We start from the raw sequence: 9,550 nt of genomic DNA, 5'->3' as shown, positions 1-9,550 counted from the left end.
CACTTGCCACTCCTTCTTATGAAAGAATTTAGGAAAAAAAGGATTCTGTCTAGTAGCTAACCTTGAGTCAGTCATTCATCTACTACTTCTCTATGCTATATTTCACTCTACCCCACCCAGCTCAGTCATGGTTAAGCTGTTGATGACCTCCTGGAACTACTGGGTTACAGCTCCGCAGGACACAATGTTGCTACTCCTACCAGTCATTAGTGGCAGGGTGCATCTAGCCACAGAGTAGGACATTTCCCAAAGTCTGAGTTATAATCAATCCAGAATAACACTAAGAAGTGTGGATATGTGCTGGTGGTGTGAACTTTGGCTGAGCCTCAGCCGAACGATCTAGGGTGTTATTTGGCATGCCAAGCCTACTCCTTTTCATGATCTCTTTGCCTGTGTGAGGTGCAGAGATTGGTCTTCACAAATTTGGGTCCAGCCAATCAGAAACTAGTGAATCGAACCCATACACATGTCCCTCAAGGACAGATGGTAAGAGTTAATATATTTTAAATCCTTGTTGTGACTTTCCCGACTATAAATTTTCTGGGAGCAACTGCTGTCCTGCCATGTCAATTTTCCATTTTTTCATGTTTGCTTCAGACTCTGCCCTCTTGATGCTTAAATTAGGTCCTATTACAACTCAACCATTTAAGGATTGGTACATAGATATGCTTAAAACTGGTAGAAAGTATGAAATTATATGATTTTAAAAGTGCATACTCAGGGTTTAGTCAAATTCTTGAGCAGGGTGAACAGAAGGGTATTCTGTAATTGCTAAATAAGGCAGGGAGGTAGTATAAGCCATTATTATCCACAGTTAATTATTTCTCAAGGGTGGAGGTGGGGGTTACTCTGTCAGGTACATTTGCAGAAAAATAAATATAGTACAACATAATTGTTATAAAAAATAAGTCCCCAAAGGGTGAAGGAATGACAATTCTGTCTCAGAAAGTTATGAAAAGATCCATGGAGATAAGCATTCGCGAGAGAACCAAAGGATCTTGAGAGAACCAGAAACACAGAAAGCAAGGACTTTAGAATGATTAATGTGGAAGAACTGGAGGAAGAACGGCAATGAGTTCAACAGTCTGATCATGGAAGGCCCTGCCGGTGGGTAATGAAAAATTCTTAGCAGAGAAGTATAATGATCGTATTTTCATGTTAGAAAAATTATTAATAGAATGGAGGTTTGACTGGTGTGGGAAATAACTAGAGGATATCTTGTGAATATTGCAATAGTACAAGGGAGATGAGTCATAAGGGATGGTGATTACTTGAAGGGCTAAGACAGTGAGAGTGGAGGGGTGGATTTGAGAGATAGTTAAGGAAATAAGCGTAAGAATTTGATATTAGAAAAGAGGAAATGAAGGAAAAGTAACAAGAGTACTCATGGATTTCTGACTTGGGCAGTTGCGTGCCATTTTCTGAAACAGGGAATGGAAATGGTGTAGGCTCCAGATGGGTGAGGAAGGACATGGCATCAGGAGCAAAGTATAGTAAAGATGTCCATGCCAATTTGGGACATATTTAAGGTACTGTGCGAAATCCAAATGAAGATGTTGCTTAAAAATGTCTGACCTATAGACATACAACTGAGAGTTCCTGGTGCAGAGGACACCTGGTAGGTAACGACTGCTCAAGGAGGCATGGATTAACATTAAACAGAAACAGCAAAAGAAAATAGAATGCTGGCGAACACAGAAACCACGCAGAAGAAAAACAGTATTTAAGGTGCACCAGAAAAGTAGCTGCAGAATGAGGAGAAAATGACACTAGGGAAACTGAGCGGAGAGTTAATTGTTTGCTCTTATTGTTTTAAAAATGCAGAGTAGGATCTTTTTTTTCCCCACCCCTCCCACAGTTTTCAATATTCTGAGGGCAGAAACCATGGCTTCATTTTATCCTATTTCCTACAGTGCCTAGTTCAGTAAAGGGAACATAGTAAATGCTCCATAAATTCTTAATGATTCAGCCTCAGACATTACAAACGGGTCCTATTTGTCGCCTGTATCAACGTCCAGTATTTCTTCCCCCCATTTCTTGAAATAAACTTTTAGAAGTGCCTCTGGGTTTACTGAAATCCATTTTTACAATTAGTATGTTCAGCTTACACCAGCTTCGGAATGAGTTCCAAAACCTTATTTACTTACTTGAGAGATATTTGGTACCAATGACAATGGGTTTTTCTTTTACTACTATCCCTAAGAAATCTTTTTTAAAATCAAAGTTTAGCCCAATTCCCAGCAGCACATTTTAACTTCAAACCTGTTAGAAACCACGGCAAGGAGGTGGACAGACTTGTCTATTAATCATTAACTACGTCAACAGACTTATTAAAGCTACCTAATTAAAGGCAAGAAACAACTGCTTGGGGAATACACACTCACGCCACAGGAAGCCATTTAACTGCAAACAGATCGTCTAACGACTCACGGAAAGCTAAAGGAAATTGCGTGTCCGCAAGGGGTTTTGATGCCAAACTACGGATTGTTCTCTCAGGTAACACCTAACCTAAGTGAAGTCCTTGGTGGATCCGCGTTCTTGAGCTTAGAAAATACCGAACGAACTACCAAGAGCACCAGAATAATCGCCTCCTCCTGAGGAACTCGCCACACCAGACAGCACGTCCTACAACCACCTTGCCCCCAACAACCAAACTCTAGCGCCACACAGCCGCTTCTAGGGAAATGGTCTATCTCCTGGTCTCGCGCGATCTCGCGCCTTCGAGGAAGCCAACTGTATCGCGCTCGCCATCAAATCCCCGCGGGAATAGGATTCCGCAGGTCCGGAAAGCCGGGAAATCGCGAGCGGAGGCGGGGTTACCTCGTTGAGCGTGAAGGCGGAGCCAGCTCCGAGGGGCAGGCTCGAGGCGGGGAGAGGGGCGGGGCTCCAGGGACCTGTTGATCGCAGGTGTCACTGGTCTGACTGGCCCCTGGGTATTGGGGCGTGTGCGCATGCTCCGCTCGCAGGGTCGGGCTTTGGGCGACGGAGACCAGCCTCCTCTGCTCCAGTTCCCGGTGAGCCTCGGTACGTACGGTGGCAGCAGTCCGTGTGTCTGGTGGGTGTCGGCGTGAAGCGGAGCTGGGCCAGCGGGAGGTAGCTGTGTGGGAGTCCGGCCAGTATTTCTCTACCTGGACCGCACGCTCCTCGCAAAAGGAGGGTAGAGCTCAAGGTAAGTCTCCGAAGCCAGCGTTGTGGTTGGAGATCCAGCGACCTGCGACCCCCGCGGGCCTGACCGGGACACTCTCATTCTAGCCCCAGAGCTTGTCTCTCCCCTCGCAGCCCGGCGACCTCCTCCGGCCCCGGCCCTCAGGGCACACACACACTCTCTTCGCTGGGCGGTTCAGGCGCCAGAGGTCCGCAGCCCTCTCGCCCCTTCTCGTCGCGTCTGGCGGAGATGCCTCAGGCCAGAGTGGAGGCGCGTGCGAGGCGGGACGTGGTGCTGTACTTGCAGGGTCCTGGTTGTTATTGCTGCCTGTTTGAGGGCGGCGACGGGGCAGAGACGGGGCAGAAGCTGGAGTCCTGCTGGGGTTATGAATATTACCCTTACTTGGCTCCTGCCCCTGCCTGTCCAGGCCATATTGCCTCGCCTGAGCACACAGTTTTTTACTTAAAGGGGTCCAGGATGGTTATGCTCCCTCCTTGGAGAAGAGAGATGACTGGACTCGTGAGATTCTTGGGGTGGTGGGTGGTGGTTTCTCAGTGGTAGTGGTGATGTATATAAAGTTAATGTTTAGCTTCTAAAGGGCGGCTTACGGGGCATTTACCAAACTATTTTTACACAGTGTTGGAGAACAGGAAGTACTTGCACAGGTGTAATAGGGAGGGTTTCTAAAACCCGCAATCTGAGGATGTTTTGAGGTTTGTAACCCTACTACAAGGTTTTCTTGATCAATGCAAAGTATGCAGGGAATTACCAGTTGGACAGCAAAGTTTTCCGAACGTTTCCTTATCTGGAGAAATATGTATATATATGTGTGTGTGTGTGTGTGTGTGTATATATATATAAATATATATATTTTGCAAAGAATATCTAAGGCTATTTTTGAGGTAGGTTTAATAGTAAACCTGTAGTCCCAGCTACTCGGGAGACTGAGGCAGGAGAATTGCTTAAACCAGAGCTTGCAGTGAGCCGTGATCACGCCACTGCACTCCAGCATGGGCGACAGAGCGAGACTCCATCTCCAAAAAAACAAAAACAAAAACAAAAAAACCCCAGTAAACTTAGGAAGGAAGGTTTTTGTGATTAAGATCTGATTCACTTTTAGTTCTTTAAGGAAAAGCCTTGCTGGTGTTCACTATTTAAAGTGAGTAGCAAGTGCTAACACAAAATATCTGATGGAAGTGAACTTTTAGTTACATTTATACTTGTTAGTTTTATTTTCTGTTCTTTTCAGTTCCATGATGATGGTCTAAGCAAAGACCCTTAGTCCTGTTAAAGATACATTTAAAAAACAAAACAAAAAAAAACCCAAAGGGAACAAAACTTACTCTGCAAAAGTAATATATGATTTATCTGCTGTTGTCATAAGAATTCCAAATAGATAAACTCAGTGTAAGTAGTAGTTAATTATAGTCCGAGAAATAAGGTTTTTGTTTTGTATCTCAGTGGCTTTTAAAATAAGCTCCTTGATACAATTTGTGCAGGTTCGTGATTACTGATGATAAACCATGAAAGTAATTTATTAAGATTTTTTCATTAATGAAACTAGTAGGTGTGTGTATTTCTTCCTAACGTGTAAAAAAGAGACTAAGAACCGGCCTTTCCTTTTTCCTAAGAATTTTAAAAAGTATTTTAAAAAATGTATGTAGATTGTGTAAGTTCATAGAATTTAAAAAATTTTTAAAAATGTATGTAGATCGTGTGAGTTCATGGAATTTGACACTAATAATCAATTTATTAATATTATTTTCACTAAACGATGCACAAGATAGTTTTAAAAAAGATATTTTAATGGGAAGGGAGACTTTTCCACCTAGTTTATTCGTTTCCTTAAAGAAAAAAAAGAAAAATCAGTTCTCTTAAGACCTGCCATTTGTGCTGTGATTCAAGTTCTTTTATATTGTTTAGTGTTAGATGTTTATTTTAAGCTCTGCAGTATCAAGAAATACAACTTCGGTACCGTATGGTTTACAAGTTTGTTTTAGCAAGACAAAGTTTAAAAATGAAAATTTTATCTCATTTAAGGTTACATATAGCTTTAAAAGCCAAAATCAGGATTATTTTCCCTCCTGGAACTGTTTGGAACTCACTTACTGGGGTAGAAGGGGTACATTGCTTTACCCTACAACTTTCCAAAAACATATTTGATCTTTATAAAGTGATGGATTAAACTATCCTACAAAGATATTTAGTTACTAAAATACTTAGAAGATCCTTTTTGACAGCTTTAACTATATGGTATTTCTTGTAGAACTCAAAAACAACCTTTAGAAAGCTGGGTAGTTTATATATTGCATCTGGAAGCATTTTGAACACAGTGTGCTTGGTGTGCTAGGGCCAAAATGATTGCCAGGTTAGCTTACTCTGCTCATGAGCTCTTGTTTTAAGGAAGGAAGTGTGCTGATTTATGTCATCTTTGCAGAGCTAGGTAGAAATAATGATGTCACAAATAATAGTATTATTATATTGTTAGTTTTATACAGATAATTTTAGAAACTTTTGCATTACAGTATTTGCACATAAAAGGAGCAAGGAATGGATGCAACCTGCTCTGCTACAAGTAAAAATCCTCAAAGGTTAAATTTTAAATAACTTTATGTAATATCATGATCTTTGCAGGTTATACATTTTTTAAAATTCATAAGAATACCATAGATACCATGTACAGTATATAGAATATTTAGGCAAATAATATTCTAGCTCTTCCAAGTTAACTCATATCCTCTGTCAGGAATTGTTGAACCAAAAGCCCATGATTTGAACTGTGGTCTGTGGTTAGAATTGAGTTTTAATATAATTGGTTTTCTTTGTGATCTTAGTATTTTTTTCTTTTTCTTTTTTTATGCTATGAATTTTATTTTGTTCATTTACAAACATTATTCATAGAAGGCTTCATTAGGCCACCAAAGATGTCCATGATACAAGAAAAGGCTACAAACCATTGCATCTGGCTAAAGAATTTTGATTTTACGTGAGACTTTAGAAGAGTTGCTTCATATACTCATCTTTGTAGGTCATCGGAATTTTTTTCTGCAGAATGAACCTTATTCCAATATCTTAGCTATTTTTATGAACAACAACAAAAAATCAATTATTTGAGGTGTCATGGTATTTTTGAATTAATTTGAAGATAATTACATTAGTCTTCAATTTTACACATATTACAAAAAAGAAGTTTTAAGAAATACCCTTCCTTTGGAAGTTTTTTACTGCTGCGCTTTTCTGAGTTAGAGGTATTCCATAAACATTATTGACCTCCTATTGTATGCTAGGCATAGTGCTAAACACTAGAAAGTAAAAAGTTAATTAGATAATGTTGGCTGGGCACTGTGTCTCACGCCTGTAATCCCAGCACTTTGGGAGACTGAGGCAGGTGGATCACTTGAGGCCAGGAGTTTGAGACCAGCCTGGCCAACATGGTAAAACCCTATCTCTACTAAAAAATACAAAAATTAGTCAGGTGTGGTGGTGCATACCTGTAGTCCCAGCTACTAAGAGGCTTGAGGCAGGAGAATCACTTGAACCCGAGAGGTGGAGGTTGCAGTGATCCGAGATTGTGCCATTGTACTATAGCCTGGGCGACTGAGTGAGACTCTGTCTAAAAAAAAACTCATTAAGTAGTTATTTTTTTGAAAACTTGTACATTTGTTGAAAATTTCTAAATCATATCTCTGTTGCTGACATTGTTATTTCAGTCACTTTATCTTTCTTTCTGATCCATTGACTGCTAACATTTTAACTCAGTTTTCTCTTTCTCTCCTTTCTAGTCCAGAAAAGTTTTGTAAATGAACATTTACAACAATTCTTATTGAAAATCCACTTATAATGTGAAGCATCCCCAAACATTCATTTTATAAATTAGGTTTTTCATATACTAGTTATTCTTAAACTAGGATAGCTCCATAACAAAAATTGCTTATCATTTACTAAGAACCGCTACTAAAATTTTAAATTTAAGAAATTGACATTTTGTTGAACAGTTTATCTGATCTCATTAATCTGAATTAAAGCAATAGTTAAGTTTAATATATCAGTTTAAGGTATTTCCTTAAAGAAAGCAAAATGGAATATAAAATATATAATACACCTTCTGCTTTTTTCTAAATCCTTGTTGATATTGTTAAAAATCATTTTACGTGGAAGATAATGTTATAATTAGCCTGCATTCATTGAATGCCCATGTTTTGGCCATTTATTGGGTATTTTATACATGGTTTATGATTCTTACAATAGCCTTATGAACCTTTTTATATTGATTTTGATTATAGATGATGAAACTGATACATTTTTAGTGATTGAGTAGTTGAGCAATGTGTTGTAAATTTTATATCAGAAGAGGAATAAAATATCTATGGGAATTATAAGGTCACTATCAGGGTATGGATTCCATCCTTGTCAAGAACCCATCAGGGTATTCTTTGCCCATCAGATAACCTCATGCTTTGGCTTTTTCTTAACTCCTCAGCCTGCATAATAAACTGTTGCCCCTCTCATGGTTCCCCTCCCCATACTTAGGTGAGCAGATTGTTTGAGCCCTAGATTTTTCCTCCTATGTGGTGCTGCCATATAGGCATGAGATAATGCTCCTCCTTTGTCAGTGTAGTACTGACACTGACCTACCTGCCAGATGGTAGGAAATTGTCCTATACTTTAGTGCCTAGGTTGTCTTTGTTAGGAACACTGTTTTTTCCAAAGGGTTTGTTGTTTGAGATTTTACTTTATTTCCTGAGCTTCCTGTAATAAATATTTGATGAAAACCTAACCATGCACTGTGTTTTGTTCTAGATGCTTGTGATTTGCTTTACATTCTAAGTGGATTTGGAGAAGAGACAATAAAGAATAAACAGTCAATTCTATAATATATTTAGAAGGAGAAAAGTGCCAAGGAGGAAAGAAAAAGTAGAGCAAGGTAAGAGGAATTGGGAAAGTGTGGTACAGATTGTGATGGTTTGCAATTTTAAGTAAGTGTAGGCCTCATTTAAGTGATTTTTTTTAGCAAAGCAATTATGAAGGGAGGGAGGGCAAAGCCATGTGGGCATCATGGGGGGAATGTGTTCCAGGCAGGGGAATGACCAGTGCAAACAATATAGAGAACAGAAGTTTGCATGGTGTGCAGGAATGAGAAGGAGACTGATGTGGCTGGAATGGGAAAGCCAAAGGTCAAGTAGTTGGATGAGGGGCTGGGCAGATAGTGACCTTATGATTTAATTTTAGAAAGATCTGTGTCTACTACCCGGAATAGACTTATATGTTACTGTGTAAGGGTAGAAGCCAGGAGATAGGCAGCTATTTTTTAATCCACACAAGATGTGATGATGGCCAAGACCAGAATTGTTGAAGTGGAGGTGGTGAGAAGTGGTCAGATCCTGAAATATGAGAGAAAAAGGAGTCAAAGATGACATCAAGATACTTGTTCTCAGCAACTGGAAAGATAAAGTAGCCATTGACCGAGATGGGGAGGAAGGTATAGATAAAATAAGAGCTCAGTTTGGGGCTTTGTCAAGGCAAATAATAGGTTATTGCTGACTTGACATAATTTTCTTCTGGAGATCATGTCTTAAAGTAGACTACCATAAGCCATTTTCTTTATGACCATGTCCTATATTCTGGATACATGTGTATGCTTGTCTTTTGCTAGTTAGTTACTAGTGGAAACTGGTGAATAGGTAAAAGCAACATGAAATAAATTACAGTTTTTTGTTAGACACAAAGAAATAGAGCAAAAAAATGGAAACATTGAAAATTACTCCAAATTTACTGTTTTTTTTGTTGGCAGTATTATAGTCTTTTTGCTTATTAATTTTATTTTCTGTCTTTGTTGTATAAATTTTCTACTGTAGTCTTCTCTAATTCCTCCATTTCTAGAGTGACAATGGTTTTATACATCAATGTTTGCTATCTAGTTATTTAAAATAAAATATTAAATACTTCTATTAGTAAGATGAGCAGTTGTAGTATATCATCAAGAAGTCCTCAGTTTATCTTTGAGGAGCTGTTAGTGAAAAGATGTTAATATGAAGTTTTACTTTACAGTTTGATGTCTAGGCCTGTGTACTGTTAAGAATATCTTTGCATAGCAGTGATTCTCTACTAATATGGAATTATGGATATTTCTAATTTTCTTTATGTAGTATTTCTGTGGTATTTCAGAAATCTAATGAATAAGTACTGTTTGATAATCAAAAGAAAAAAATCAGTACACATAAAAGAACAAAGAGTCTTATGGCTTTACCAACCATTATATTCGTTTCCTAGGGCTGTTGTAACAAAGTACCACAAACTGGGTGGCTTAAATGACAGAAATTTATTCTCTCACAGTTCTGGAGCTAGAAATCCAAAATCCAGTTGTCAGCAGGATTGGTTCCAACTGAGGGCTCTGAATGGAATCCT

At 39.0% G+C, this 9,550-nt stretch overlaps 1 protein-coding gene across 1 annotated transcript in view; it reads left to right on the top strand.

The window, feature by feature from the left end:
• The first annotated feature begins 2,906 nt into the window (after positions 1-2,906).
• The window catches only part of USP53 (ubiquitin specific peptidase 53), an 81,587-nt gene continuing 74,943 nt past the window's right edge, over positions 2,907-9,550 (top strand). Inside the window, exons 1-3 of the mRNA XM_011952708.1 lie at positions 2,907-3,169; positions 4,395-4,552; positions 7,946-8,069. The gene's annotated coding sequence lies outside the window, so the exon portion shown is untranslated. The remainder of the gene's footprint in view (positions 3,170-4,394; positions 4,553-7,945; positions 8,070-9,550) is intronic.

The sequence above is a fragment of the Colobus angolensis genome, unplaced genomic scaffold, assembly GCF_000951035.1.
Source record: "Colobus angolensis palliatus isolate OR3802 unplaced genomic scaffold, Cang.pa_1.0 Scaffold345, whole genome shotgun sequence".
Lineage (NCBI taxonomy): Eukaryota > Metazoa > Chordata > Mammalia > Primates > Cercopithecidae > Colobus > Colobus angolensis.
The sequence above is the reverse complement of the archived record's forward strand: the minus strand, read 5'-3'. Positions and strand labels throughout refer to the sequence as shown.